Here is a 15,785-nt window from a genome sequence, read left to right on the forward strand (position 1 = left end):
AAAATGATATGTTTCTGTAGACAGAATGTGTCATCTATTTTTCAAATTATTCTTGTCAAGAGTGTGCACAGTATTTATATAGGTACAGTATATTCTTTTTTTTCTTTTCCTTTGTAAACAAGGGGCTAAAACAAAAAAGGAAAAATGATACTGATTTCAATGTGAACAAAATTTTCCTACAGGAATAAGAAGTCAGTTTTTGTATTTAAACAAGCCTTGTAGATTCTTACAGGCTTTGCGATTTAGTATACATGTTCTTGTTTCTTGTTTTTTAGTTTAAACAATTATAATACCTTATTTAAGCTACAAGTGTTTTGGAGGGAGTTTTTATGACTCTCGAGCCTGTGCAGAGTGAAAATCTTCTGCTTTCCCCATCAGCTGTTGTTTCACTTTGCCACGCACCTTCTAGGAAGCTACGGAGCCCAGCAGTGACGTCATCACTCGCAGAGGACACTCGCTAGTGCCGTTTCACTACAGGCTACAAATTAAACGTTTCTAAGCTCACATACATTAAATTATATGTTTTTTTTTGTTTTTTTCACTTTATCTGGTATTTGGGCTTACACAGTGGTCTAATGCTTCATTTAAGAAGGCACGTTTCGCTCTGGTCATCTGCTGTTAACAGCATACCTTCCCATTTTAGTATGGACATGCTTTTATGGAAGAACTGATGGAATTAGCCTACATAGGTCCAGAAACAGCTCTGCTACATTTATTTTCAAGGTACAACTTTCATTTAATGTATATAAACAGGTTACTTTCAAGTAAATATGAACTGTTTTTTCATAAGTGGTAAAATAATCTGTTTCTTCATATACAATGTGCATAATAAGGAAGTAACATAAGGGTAATTTAGGTAAATTGATTTTTCACATTTGAATATATAGATAAATTGATTAACATTTATATGTTGGGTTTTGTGATATAATAGAAACATGATATAGATGCATATACATGTACAGTACAATAATTTCGTCTTCCTATTCAGATTTAAATATTTTGTTTGAATAACTTTATGTGTGCATGCAGAACTGTAGTGTATATTTTTTGCTAGTTTAAAAATTAACCTGTTATACCTATCTCAGTAAGTAAGATATATTGTATATGACACATTCCCCCAAATGATTAACTTGTTGCATTTCAGCACAAACAAAAAGTCATGGAAATGTATACTGTATCTGTTTTGAAACTTAATTATTGCAGAAGATGCATGCATGGGTGGTATTTGTAGAATGCTTCCAGTGACATGTCATTTGTGTTTGAATAGAATGCAAGTAAAATGCAATTGGCAAAATACATGTAGCATGCAACAAGACAAGTAGAAATTATTGTGTAAGACTCTAGTAATTTTTTTTTATATTTTTTAGATGTGTACTGGCAAAGCATGTTTGCTTATGATGTTAAAATACCGATGCAAACACATTCCTAATGTGGTTGATAGCTCAGCAGTTTTAAGCTTTTAAATTTCTGGCTATGGAGGGAGACTGCTTATTTTTATCTGTTTAAGTTTCTGGATACTGCTCTTTTCAATTTAGGAAATATCTCTTCAATATATTATTCATAGTATTACAGTTTTTTATATTTTTTTTGTTTGACTTATTTATTTATTTTAGGACTGATAGTTGAAATGCTATTATTAAGGTACAGGCATGTCTGGTTCTAGAACCATACTTCATATGTTTATGCTATGAGCTGATTTTACTGTCATAGTCATCCACAATATCATTATAGTGCAACACGACGTATCTTACTGTATGATTATTTGCTTAATTTACTCATCTAATTGCTATATATAAAATATTTCTTACTCAACCAAAACATTACCTACACTTAATACAATCTATATTAGTTTTTCCTGAAGGTATCATATGTATGGGATAATGTTAAATCTATCTTCCGTATATTTTCCATACATGGTAATTTATATAAATTTGATCCATATTAATATTTAGAATGTGTTGTTGAGGAATTTCTTTCAACTGTTGTATATTTTACCTAAAATTAGAGCTCGTATACTAAATATGTGAGTAGGGATTAAATATGTTGGACATCTTGAATTTAGTTAGTTATGTAAATATGTTTGATATTATAAAAATGTGTTTTTGTTTAGTTAGGTTTTTATATAAAGTTGTATATGCTATCTTGATGCAATTGAAATTGATAGTGTTAACCAAAATCACTTATTTGATTCACTTATATTTTTCTTCTCTAGTAGGGGGTGGGTGGCTAGGCACCGGGGTATTTGGGAAGGAATATAACAGGGTCTTTAAAATAATTTTTTTGGGAGACATCAAGATACACTATAATAAAGGCAAAGAACTGAGGTTTATAGTTATAAATACATTCTGCCAAACCTTAGGTATATGTTATATATTTATTTTTATTTAATTATATGACCTTAAGTATTGACTCATGGAATGTGAGAGGATTACAAAATAAAAATAAGAGATCCCTACTATTTCATCTTCTATTTAAGTCACAGGCAAATATATGTTTCTTGCAAGAGACCCACTTAAATAGAGAAGATTTCGATAAAGAAACAAACAAGAAATGGATTAAGATGATAGTAGCAGCTGGTAACAGTACAAATTCAAGTGGAGTGGCCATTATAATTAAAATAATTTTCAGGGAACTATTTCTGATATGAAATATGATGTGGACGGAAGATGGTGTTACATTATCTCCTGTTTCCACAATATTGATAAACCAATTATATTTTTTAATCTTTACGGCCCTTGTGATCAACAACATGTCTTCTTTATACAAATTTATAATATTCTCTCCTCTTTTAAAGACCATTATTTTATTCTAGGGGGGGATTGGAATGCTATCATTAATCCAGACACTGATCGTACTAGTAAATCCTCCTCGTACAATTTCCAAGCTTCTATTGCTCTGGAAGAAATAATAATAGATCTCAACCTCATAGATCCTATCTCTCTCATAACACAATATGATAGAAAAGACATTTTCACATACTACTCAAAATGTTACAAGTCATGGTCAAGACTAGATCTTTTTCTTATTTCCAACTTCCTTACTCATAGGAAAATTAGCTATTCTCTTGAACCCAGATTTTTTTCGGACCATTCTAGAATATCTCTTGGAATTAGTTTGGCTTTAAATACATTAGATACATCTGTATGCAATAGTTGGACACTCAACAATAACTTACTTACAAATGAAGATACACATAAATCAATAACTGAAATATTGAAAGAAACATATATTAATCTAGGTAAATCAGATATTCCTTTAGATATACAATGGGCTGCATGTAAGGCAACCCTTAGAGGTATATTAATTAACAAAGCATCATATCTTAAAAAACAATATAGAAACAAAGAATTACAGTTAAAAACAAAAATTCAGATTTTGGAAAATCAATACAGAATGTGTCCTAATTCCTCTGCATATGATCTATTGTTAAACTCCCAAAAAGAATTACTGCTTCTACATCAACATAACCTTACCATATCAGAGCAAAGGTTCTTAGCTACATACTCTGAATGGCCACAGGTTCCCTCTAAAGTACTAGCCAGAATAATTAAAGGTAATCAATCCCTCCCTAGAATTTCGTCACTAAAACATAACAACAAGTTTTATAATACTGATTTGGAAATTATACAGCTCTTTACATCATTGTTCTCAGAGATATATTCAAAGGACAACAAATCTAGGAGTAAACAACATATAGTGAACTTTGCGTCCTCTATTAAATTTCATAGGTTAAACGATCAACAAAAGAATACACTTTCTGCCCCGTTGACTATTAAAGAAATATCGGAAGCCATTAGCAGACTTAAGACTAGTAAATCCCCGGGACCAGATGGCTTTACACCTGAATTCTTTAAAACTTACTCATCGGAGCTTTCACCCCTTCTTTTTGAAATTTTTAATTATATAATGATTTATGGTATATCCGACCTATATTGGAACACCTCAAAAACCATTTTAATATTGAAAAGGGATAAAGAAAAAACTGATCCTAATAATTATAGACCTATTTCTCTGATCAACATTGATATCAAAATTCTAGCTTCCTTACTTGCTTTTAGACTAAAAAATGTCTTACCATTCTTGATCTCTTCGGAACAGGCGGGCTTTATGTCACATAGACATTCATGGGATAATACCTTGACAATAGATTCTCTTATATACTTTACTAAAAAAGATTCAAACCCATTGTATGCACTGACCCTTGATGCTGCTAAGGCCTTTGATAGAGTCAACTGGGATTTTCTTTTTCACATTATGTCTTGCTTCAATATACCATCTTCTTATATAGACTCTATTAAAATTTTATATAAAAATTCTCATACCTTTCTCTATATTAATAAGAAAGTATCCAAAAGCATAAAGATCATTAATGGCACAAAGCAAGGATGCCTGCTATCTCCTTTTTTATTCAATCTATATCTAGAGCCTTTATTATTATATATAACTCAAAATACTTTTCACAAGATTCCTAGAATTCTTAACACTAAAGTTTGTTTGTCGGCTTTTGCAGATGATCTTGTAATATATTTTCAAACACCTTGCTCTGACCTTTTAAAACTAATTGGTTCTATTGAAAGATTCTCTGAGGTCTCGGGATATCAGATTAACATTCAAAAAACACAGATTCTCCCCATAAATCCACTTGCTCACAAATCATATCTGTTTCCAGACTCCACTTTCCAGATAGTCCAGAGCTTTAAATATTTGGGAATTCTTATAAATCATAATGGTCTCTCCACTTTTCAAAATAATCTAGCTAAAATATGGTCGTCTATTATACTTGATTTAAATAGATGGAAATTGCTTAATTTATCACTTCTATCAAAAACAGCAATAATAAAAATGAACATTCTCCCCAGATTGCTATTTCAATTTAATGCTGTGGATCAGTTGATTCCAAAATCTTTTTTCTTACAAATTAATAAAGTTCTGGCTAGTTTTTTATGGTTTCCCAAATCAGTGAGAATTTCTTACAGTAAATTAATCTCTCCTAAAAATAAGGGAGGACTTGGTCTTCCGAATTTTCATCTTTATTATTTGATCATCTCGGCCAATAAACTATTATCTATTTTGAAGATAGATACTGAGAAGTATAATCAATATCCTATCTGGACAAAATTGTGGTATCAACACATTTTAACTAAAAAGATTAATCCATTAGCTCTTCCTTTTCTTTCTTTAGATGTCATGAATAAGCTAAAAATTTCAAACTCTTTAAAACAAAAAATTTTTGCTTTTCAAGAACTGTTAAAACTTGTCAATTTGGAAAATATATTTCAATTAATGCAACCTATCCATTTAAATCCTAATATTAATTTAGATAATATTTCTTTTAATCTTTCAAACTTTCCCCTGATCAAAGATTTCACCGTTTGGGATCTGATACAATACAAAAATGAAACTCTCACAAATATACGTAAAATACTTAAGGTCAACACTAATTACTTAACCATTTTACGTCAAATGAGAGATATTGTCAATGCTAAGTTCCCATACACCGCAGTAGACAACACAGATATCATTAATTATAAAGCGGTCATACAAGTTCTTACGCTTCCAGAGAAAATGTTATCTAAATCTTATAATCTTATAAATCAGATAACTCATAATACACTATGTCTTTTTTCCAATTATTGGGACAAACACAATCCTCATATATATATAGATCAGAAACTCTCAGCTATTAAAAATACACTAGAATACTCGCCTTTTAAAAAACTCTTTTACACTCAACTAATGATTAATAATAATGCATATGTCACTCCTTTTAAACTTAACAAATTTGATGCTAATAAATCGGCCTCATACTCTTGTTGTTCTCATCCTAACGCAGATCTTCTACATATTTTTTGGTCTTGTTATCACTCACATAAACTTTGGACTTCTCTAAAAGTCCGTTTACAGAAAATGGGTTATCATAAATCCACCCTATCCTGGGAGACTGCATTACTACACATACCAAATATATATCTTTCCAAATTGGATTCACAAGTACTAATATACATATGTTCACTTATAAAACTTTATATCACCCAAAATTGGCTAGACCGTACCAAATTGAATTGGAATAATTTCAAAACTCTAGCCTGCACATATATTAGTGCGCAGAAAATGATAGTGAGAAGTCCCAAGAAGTCGGCACAAATTAATAAAGCTATAGAAAAGGTGTTACATATTATTTATAGTGTATAGTTGGTTACTCTCCTTGTGGAATTCATAGACCTCAGTCTCCCTTATATCTATATACCTGTTTCATTTTAGATCTATATCCATTTTGAAGTATTCTTAGGTTAACATTAGTGTAAGTTGTAGATAATTATTGTATGTTCTCAGACTGCATTGAGATATAAACATTTATCAAACAAAATTGTGTGATCATATACATCTCCTAATTTTTCATTTTTTTTCTTTCAATATGTATTTTAATTCTGTTGTTGTTGTATTTTTATTTCAATGTTTGAAAATTCAATAAAAAGTTTTTTGAAAAAAAAAAGGAACATAGCTAGGATGTAAGCTGAATACATCCCCAGCGACATTATGTACGATGACAGAATGTATGTCCCCCCAACAGGTGACTGTGGTTATGCAGTTGAGCTGTGACTAATGACCCAGTACAGAGACCTTTTCAACCTTGCAGAGGAATCGTACAACAGAGCACATGCCATGACAAGAAACACCATATATTGTATGTTTGGTGTACTGAAAGCCAGATAAAGATGTTTGGCCACATCCGGGGGTGCATTGCAATACATACCTGAAAAGATAGCAAAGATGATTGCTGTGTATGCCATGCTATACATTATGCTAACAACCACACATAATGGTCTGCCTGCTGCAGGTGTAGATAACCTACTCCAAGAGCCACAGATGTCTGAAGATTACATTCTACAGCTATCAGAGGAGGAACAGGAGTGCAAGGGGGGGGGGAGTGCAAAAGAAACAGATGTAGATAATGGAGGATCTGACCACAAGTGCAGGCTCAGGCCACACAGTAGCATCTGACAACCACCTTTGAGTCATGACAAGCCACACATAGAGAAGTACACAGATTAAACATTGATGCTCAAGTGCTGCATCTAATGGAAATTATCAAGTAGATGTACAAACTGAGCAACAAAGACATACTTCTGTGAACCCCATCCCTCCATTAGCAAATGATGAAAACAGGAAAGCAAGTCAAGGCATACTGCAGAACTGCTGCCAATATCACTAGTAGCATATACAATGTAAAGTAGGGAAAAATTATCAAGCATTAAATGCAATCACATATGTCAGTAAAAGAGGCAAACTTCTGTGGCATCTGACTTCACAACAACCACACACATATAAAATTGTCAGTGGTCTGCCCAGCATTCATCATCAACATGGGGTCAGACTTACACTACAGCACATAGTGGATCAACTGTCAGTATTGCCCTAATGCAGTCTAGAGCACCCATGCTGAAGGCTCACACTGTGTTTCTGGCTGCCCCTTCTACAAATGGAAACACTCAGCCCATGTTGTTCTACAGAGGCGACAGATGGGGTGACACCAGCTTCTGTAGGCACACTGTGGGAAGGAGCAGGGCTGCAAGTTGACTGTCTGGTCATGAATGCTGGGCCCACACTGGATTGGCCAGCAGCAGATGTGTGTGCATGTTGCAGCATAGACATCGATGCCCAATGGGCAAGGGTTGTTATACTGAGAGGGGACCTGCCTTTCCTATGTGGCACTTGACTAAGCACAGTCAGTGCATGTAAAACTCAATTCGTACTATGGCACTGCTGTAACATTGCCATAACAAGAGATTCAACAGACCATGCCACACATGACTTGCTGTCATCCTTAGCAACCAATGCCACCATGACCTCATCATGTCTGCACTCCTGTCCTTCATGTAACACACACAGCTGTTGTGCAACATGATCCTTTGGCACAGGCAAGTGCATAAATGTCATATCCATTATATTGCTGAGAATGTTCATTTGCCTGTAGACGTAGGTGGAAACTCTCTGACATATGCCTATGCACACCAGCTCCATGCCTATGTGTACTGCTCTGGGCAGTATTTCTGTATGGTGGGGAACTGCCAACATCACCAGCAGACTGAACACGGGACTGTGGTACACAAGTCATCATCCTGGCCAACAGCTGATGTCTCCACATATTCACAGTGGCTGGACATGTTTTCCTCCACATCTGAGGCTACAGCCTAATGTACATGACTGTCACCATCTGGGCCAGACTCTATCACCAAATGTGTATCCTGTGTACCAGGGCCATGCTTGCACAGAGAGACACATGATCCCACCTCAGGTTCAGAGGATGAAGGCAGTGGACACACTGAAAAAAGAGACAGATGACTCAGGTCAGGTAAATGCACATATGTCACATGCTGGATATCAGTACTGACTAATGGCACAACTATATTACTACAGTGTTACAGATGCTGTGGACATGCCAGGAGGTCAGTCTGAGTGTGGCCTATGGAAGCTTTACAATAGGGAGTTAACTGTTATGTTACATATGTAACATACACAACATATCTGAGGAATAACAATAGACAGATATGACATGTCCTTATGGAAATACAGCACAAGAAGTGAAGGCTAAAATACAACTGTTGTAGAGACAGAAAGGCATACACACTGCATTAGTAAGCACATACTTGCCAGCATGCACCATTCCAAGAGAGGTATAACATGCAGTAGGAAATATATAGACATATCAGTTGGTCATCACTGAAGTGAAGAGGGCAGTTGTCCTATGCAGGGGTACAGGGACACAGTATTAATGGAGGACAACAATAGCAGTAACAGCACTGACTTGTTGGAAGCAAAGGAAATGGTATACCAGTTACATCCTCCCTGTGTGGTGAGTGCATCAGCTGTCATAATGTGGATGCAGTAGGGAGAAAATACAAACAAAGCACAACATGTGCTTATGCAACACAGTCATAAATACAGAGAGAGGTACATGATGACATATATAACACAGTAACAGGATATGGTGATACTCGCATGACATATGGTGCACATTTTGCACAGATGTCCCCGTGCATGAAAAACAACATTAGTTTCATATCACACAGGTGTGCTATACAGTGCTGCAGCCTATGAACATGGTGGGAAACCATACCTGGTCTGTCCATATGTGCACCTGCACAGCTCATGTCACCTGAAGATCTACTTGTAGGTTATACGAAAACATCAAAATGTCAGTATACACCACTGGGATAACAGGGGGCAGTGGCAATAACAGATAATGTTCACAGTAATAGTACATGGAAACACTCACCTGTCATGTCCTACTGCTGTGCAGAAGTGGATGGACCTATGTAAATGAACTTAGGCAACATTACACATGCTGTTGGTAGTGTTATGTATGTGCTGCAGTTGTACCATAACATGCCATTACACTTACGTTAGTTGTCATCAGCATATGTGCTCCTAAGTCCATGGCACAGTTCTGCTGCTGCAACACGAAAATAATACATGAATATGCGTGAAACAACAATTTGTACTGAGGTACACTACATGCAACAATGTTATAAAAAGTACCACATACACATGCAGCATGGTATACCTGCTCCTATCCCACCACTGGCATATGACAATTACCACTTGCTGTATACAGAGATATCAGAAACTGTGTCAGCTCATATGGGGGAGGGAGTCAATGGCTGGCCACCACTGGTGGCATCTTTTGGTCTCTCATACCGGCGTACAGAATCTACCGGACTGGAGTGCAGGTTTGCCACCATTAGGATGACCTGCATTGGAGGGACACTGAAAATCTTTAACGGAGGTTGTTGAGGTGCAGAGACAGCCAGCAGATGCCTACACTAAGTGTCTTAATACCCAGTGTATCTGTACATTCCTGTGGAATCACACATATAGCTGTGACCCATATGTCAGACATATTCCTTTTAAACTCACTACTTAGCTGTTCTGACAAGTAGCTTATCTGGATAATCAATAAGGCAAGTGTCTGTTCCACCTCCCCCCAATTATGGGTTTTATTCCCATGGTAGTTATTTCTTTAATATTGTTTTTGATGTACATATTTTTTAACACAAGACCTGTTTGTTTTCCAACTTATACAGTACATCATGTTCACATCGATTATAGGGGTGTTTCACTGATGCCTATAGTGCCTAGGTCTCTGATGGCTATGCATTTCTCCATTATCCACAATACTCTGAGACCATTGGACAGTATACGTCTGTATGTGTAAATACTGACCCATACAGACCTCCATTAGTCAGCTCTGCTTTAGAAAATGAACATTATTGAGAAATACTTGTCTGTTGAACACTAGTGTAAGACCACTGCAGGTTGGGATGTCTAGCAGATGTTGTATGTTGTAAAATGTAATGCTGGCAGTTACAGATCTCGAGTGTGTGTGGAGCATGAAGGCCTACAGCATTTAGGTGTCACATGGGTGCATATTCCTCTGTTATCCACAAGGATGTGGAAGCACACATCTAACAGTAGTTTGTTGCAAGGGACGGACTTGTGCTGTGCATCAACTCAACCTGTTTATGTAAGAGGACAATGTAAATATACTGTGGATAAATGCGGGTTCAAATGCACATAGGGTTAGCTTTCATTAAATTGTTGTCTGTCTGTGTAAACATTTTGAAAATGCTTGTATAGATACCTGCTTGTTCATGTTTACAGTTAATTTACTCCATACTTATACCTATAGTGTTCATTTGTCAGATTACACTGAATATCTCTATTATCCATATTTTTTTCTTGCAAACTAGTTTTTTTTTAATTAATTGTGTAATAATATGAATAAATGTCATATCCTTGCATGTTGCTACTTGTTAATGTAAGCAAGTAAAAGGTGGGTGATTTGTACAGAAATGATTTTAACATGTGACAGCAGAGACTGATGTGACTACATGTGTCCTCTATCAATTAGTAGGCCTCAGGCATCAAAGATTCACATAGTAATACCTCTCAGAAGTACTGATGGTCAGTGCATGCCCTCAGCTTAGCATCATATTTTTGGACTGGAAGATCATTAAAGATGGAAGTTAGAAAGTAATGAGACACATTTCAATTTTAGACTTCACAACCCACACAAGATCTTTAACAATTCTGATACCAAACCAAAAATGCTTGATTTATCAACTGTCTAACTTTCTAAGACTAAAATATGTCAAACGTACAATTAGCAAAACAACATCACAAATACATATATACTAAGGACAAAGTCAGATATGTACCCTGAATCCAAAATAAGAAAAAAATATATGGCACAGTTATCATCACTTGCACAGGGTGTTGTGGGGGGGGTAGCCTAGGCTGACACAAAAGGTTGGCGAGTGTGTGTGAGTTAGAAAGAGAAGCAGACCAGCATTTGGATAAAGTAAGAAATGGCCAGTGAAACAAAATGATCTTTAAGCTTCGCAGGTGAATCGCGTAACTGTTGTTTGTGTGTCTGTATGCGTCTTCCCGGTCAAATTGTTGTATGAGTGTCTGCATGAACACAGCTAAGCTCTGTGCTAGCTCTATGTATTGGTATGCCAGACAGGTGTGAGCCATACACTGGTAGAGGTGCCAGTTCATCATTGTTGCACCAGAGCAGAAGAACTGGCTCTGCCAGGAGTTGCACAGGTATGTCCATGCCCCCTGTCAGATGCACTGCTGCTACCTAAACTTAACTGATGTCTGCTGGATAAGCTTCCCTCACAAGGACAGCAATGACCATAATCCCATGGCCTGCCACATTTGGATGTGGATACCTCAACTACTGATGGAGCAGTGGAAGTACTGCCACTATGGGAGTGTGATCAGGCATGGCCACATTGACTAATAGCAGATGATGTGGCTGACCTACACCCACAAGGATGCTGTCCCCCTGCCAGCAGATGTTCCTTCAAAGATACCATCCATTCCATATCTTCCATCTGATCCATTGAATCAGCAACATGGTGGAAGCAGTCATGCATGTCAGCCTGTGCCACATCTACAACCTTAAGAATTTCTCTGGAGAACCTATGGGAACATGCCTTTGCCTTCATGACAGCCCTAAATATATGTCAAGTGGCACACCTGGATCAGGTGAAGGATGGACAGCAGGCCTCCTCTGAGCACCCATAACAACCCTCCTGCATGGCATCTTGTCCACTCTCTGGTTATGACCAGAGTCAACAGGCACTGAAAATGTAGTAACCACACATCCCTGACTGAGTATCTCACCCTCCACCTGTCCAATATCTGAAGTCTCACTGGAATGGGTTGGCATATACCTACTGGCGGTGTCTGATGGAATTACATTTTAAGGACAATGACAGAGAATGTCTTACAGACTGCATGTCTCAGATTACTTGTCAAATAAGACAAGAATGAGCAACAAACATGGAGACATATGCAAGCAATAGTCATAAATGGTTGTGTGATCACTCAGTGCAACACATTTGAAATGAATACATGTAAAAACAACTGTCACATATTTTGTTAGTAGTATGGATGATGTTGCAGCTGGTTGTATGCAAAATGATTTTAGTTCCCTTCTGCAAAGCTGTTTGTGTGGCAAAAAGAGATAAGATAGACTTACTCTGTTCTGAAGGTTCATTGGAGTGAGAGTGCCAATTCAAACCTCTGTAAAAATATTTCATGTGTACCAAAAGAAAAATTGTAGTGTTTATCTCACAGATTGCTTTTCTTTATTTCAACTAAATTTCCCTTTTTACTTTTTTATGTCAGTGTTTGGACAGTGAGTGGCTTGGTGCAAACAAGGGAAACCAAGAAAAATAATAAATGGCAGGTTTAGCAACCAAGAAAAACAATAAATTGCAGGTTTAGCTGTACTTATCTCCTTTGTGCAGCACTTAGCAGTGGCCCATACAGGAAGCAGACAGAACACCTATAGACAGGGCATAGACAGTGTAAAGTCAAAAAGATACATCATTGCAATTTTTGCTTTCCATCACACAATTTTGTTAGCAACATTGCAAGGTGGTTAGCCAGGCTCCCCAAAACCTGCAACCATCAAACACCTGCAGATAGGATGCAGATAGTCAATAATTGAAAATGGCTACATTCTGTTGGGCACCGTGCAAACACGCTAAGTGGTGTTAGGTGGTGTTTAACATCCAAAACTTAAGAATAAATAGGGAATTATGCAACTGTCATTTAACTATTCATTTGGCAGCAGATGTAAGTATAGAGCTGTAATACAGATGGTTCTGCATTGACATATAGGAAGTGCAACCTATTTTTACTGTTGTAACAGTCCAGTGTATAACAATGAACAAAAATATATACAAGTGTTTGTTCAACATTCTTGTGGCAACAGGTGTAAGTGTAAAGCTGCCATACACATGGGTCTGGGCTCTAATACAAGACATTCCAGACATTTTTGCTGTTGTTATATTTCAAATTATATTTAATCCCACTTATAACACTTTAGATAGTGGAGCATATATGAATTACATGTATGAGGGATAAAATACCCTTATTGCATTTTTAGATGTATGACTGAGGGTATACTACTATATTTCTGCAAGTACAATATTGCTACCTGGACTTGGATGGCCTTCACACTGTAATAAGAGACATACACAAATTAGTCTATATAAAAGATCCTTGTCAAGTTAAACATATACATGGTTAACACCTCAAACTGTCAGCTGTATTTATGAATGATTTATGACTATGTACAAGCAGCACTTCTTCTGTGGCAAAGATGGAAAATCACTGCTGTGAAAGATAATGTTTTGTCCCTTATGCATAGGTTTAAATCCCACACTTTAAAAATCAATTTTATCCATGTATAAAGCCAAAAAAAAGTGTCAGGTCATGAAATTTATGCCCCTGTGCATGTCTACAAAGTTAACTCACCTAACAGTTACCTTCTAATTTTAAAAAAAAATATTTCTAACCTACAGCAGCAAACACCCCTCAAACTAATGTCAAATTTCAGATGTCAGATTAACCTTTCAATTTCAAAAACTGCTCTCCTCCCTTCTTGGTACTGTTGCTCTCAGTTTAACATCATGCAAATTGCCAAACGCAGTTGGCATCAGTTTTCAGGTTTGCGCACTACCAGTAAATGCAATAACAGGAACTGGCGGTAAATCATCAGTTGCCGTTGCTCTGTGTTTGGTATTAGACATGTCTGGCATTAGAGGGGAAGGTGCCCAGTTTAAAATACAGAGGTGGGGTGATCAGGACTCCAAGATATTTAATGTACTCCTGGTAAAGTGCCATAGCGCCATAACCAAAGGTTACTGCAGGGGAACTACTCTGGCTCCCAGTACAAGTATGAGGCTTGGAGTAGTTTAACTAAGGTTGTATCCAGTGCAACTGGCACCCCACACAGTGGAGAACAGTGTAGGCACCACTTCAATGATCTACAAAAGTGCAACAGGGATATTCTCAACCAGTGGTTGACTGAATTTCAAACTGGTGGCATCCTACAGTAGTGTAAGTATGATAATAAAGAGAATTCTTACTACATCTAAAGCTAAATATAGCCAATACTGGTATGCATAATACTCTCCTGTTCTTTTATTTGTTTTTCCCAGCTAATGCCAACATACAGTTGAATTGTCAGGCCCATGCTGAACATCTGGAGAGACTGAGGGGAAGCAAGTGGTGTGTATGCAGCACAAATGAAGTATTACTGTAAGTTTAAAAGTTAATGACAGATTTTTTAGTATTCTGTACAGTAGTAGCAAAGTGAGCATGCATATCCAAACTGTATAATCAAGTCTGCATGCATAAGTCTGTAGCAAAAAACAACTTTAGGAGTCAAGGTAAGACTGTAGTCAGAGCTTGTGGGTTCAAAATCACGAGCAGTAATTATACAATACTGCATTTCTTTCATAACATTACATAAATTAAATTCTACACAAGTGGCATCAATTTCCTGCTAACTGTAATCAGTGTACTTGGACCAAGTATACATGCAATATATTAACACACCAAACTGCATAAAATGCTGGTACCTATATGGCACAGAATCATCAAAATGGTGTTGAACGTGAAGATAGTCAAGGACACAGTTCAATGGTATAAAAGGTTCCCTTTAATCACAAGTAGGCTTACTTGTGATTAAAGGGAACCTTTTATACCATTGAACTGTGTCCTTGACTATCTTCACGTTTAACACCATTTTGATGATTCTTGGATTTTGTGCCATATAGGTACCAGCATTTTATGCAGTTTGGTGTGTTACTTTATATTTTTACGCTGGTCCTGTGCTCTGTTGGCTGGGTGTGCGCCTTTTGGATTTTATACATGCAATATATGCACATTACAAGGATCACTTTAAGCAATCTGTAATTATAGTTTATAGTTGATAAGACATATATCTAAATATAATAGTTCAGATCAAATACTTGTATAATTGTGGTAGTTCATTGTGTCACATATGGCGGTACTAATTTTATCTCTTTTTTCTCTCACCCCAACCCTTATCTGTTTTTTTTTTATTTTATTATGTGTCGTTAAAGTGTGCCCATGCCATCCATCTGTAACAAATCACTAAATGCTTCACAACACTGCAAAGTAGGCCATTCTTAGTAGATCAGCCTGTCCCCACTCCACTGGCTCCACATTCCTGTATTTCTTTCCCTTTGTTCTTCCCCCTGCTTGCTCCCCATTTCACCACTTTCCTATTTACCCCATTTTAGCACCTATAATCTGGCCAAAAAATCGAACCACAAAAACACACACATAAATACCAAAAAAGCAATGGAGCCCTTCACTTTTTGGTCTCTATGTTTGTGTGGAGCTGGGCAACATGCACTAATGCCAAGTGACAGAAAATGGCTCTTCTATGG

The sequence above is a fragment of the Protopterus annectens genome, chromosome 2.part2, assembly GCF_019279795.1.
Source record: "Protopterus annectens isolate FY-2018-M chromosome 2.part2, PAN1.0, whole genome shotgun sequence".
NCBI classification, from domain to species: domain Eukaryota; kingdom Metazoa; phylum Chordata; order Ceratodontiformes; family Protopteridae; genus Protopterus; species Protopterus annectens.